Genomic DNA, 991 nt, shown 5'->3' on the forward strand with positions numbered 1-991 from the left:
GAGGTGAAAAACCCTCTCCCTTATATAGGAAATGTTCTCCGCCTAGGACGTGTAGCTCCCCGGTTGGCTGCTCACTATTGGCCCAGATCACACCACGGGACAAGCAGGGCGCAAGGGATGATGGAAATTTACCTGGCACATGCGCAGACCACTTGTTTACCAGTTAGAACACCGGATGCCAGCGCCACCTTGCCATGGCAATTGTGAGGGCGGCTCCCCACACCCGTGGAGTGACAAAGCCTCCCTCTGGTTTGAGTGTGAATGTTGGCAGTGTACAGAAACACTAGCCACTGCAGCTTCCTCCTCCAGGGCTCCTGCAGCCTGAGACTAGCTTTCTACACAGACAGGTCAGCCCCTCCCCCTGTGCTGTACATAATAATAAAAGCCCACGGAAGTTCAGGTTGTGTTGTCCTGTGTTACTGCTTTTACTCCGTCTATGCCAATGCAGCCTACCGGGTAACTGCTCTTCTATGTGTGTCTGTTTTCTATTCCTGGTTTCTTGGACTGAACCAAAGGATGAGATGGGTCCTCTGGAAGTGCGGTTATAGACAGTTGTGAGCTACCATGTGGGTGGAGGGAACCAAACCTGGATCCTCTGAAAGAGCAGTGAGCACTCTTAACAGCTGAGCCATCTCTAGAGCTGCTCGCTTGGAGTATTCCTCGGCTTATGGTACTATTTTGGGAGGCTGTGGAACCTGGAAAGGGAAAGCCTTGTTGGTAGACGTAGGTTACGAGGAACAAGCCTTTGAACTCCTGGTTCTGGTACTCTATGACCTTCCTGGTCCTCCTGTCTGCTGTCTGTGGTCATGACCTGGATTGAAATGTCTGGGACCAGGAGTAAAAAGTCTTTCCTTCTTTTGGTAACAGTGACTGTGAAAGTGATTAACAGCATGTTGTTAGCAGTTTAGATCCTTGGGCGGCTATATGGAAGGGAGCCACTATATTCTGGGGGATTAGGATATTTAGTTCATTCAATTATTGGGCTGCTTTG

The sequence above is a fragment of the Mus pahari genome, chromosome 13 (assembly GCF_900095145.1).
Source record: "Mus pahari chromosome 13, PAHARI_EIJ_v1.1, whole genome shotgun sequence".
Lineage (NCBI taxonomy): Eukaryota > Metazoa > Chordata > Mammalia > Rodentia > Muridae > Mus > Mus pahari.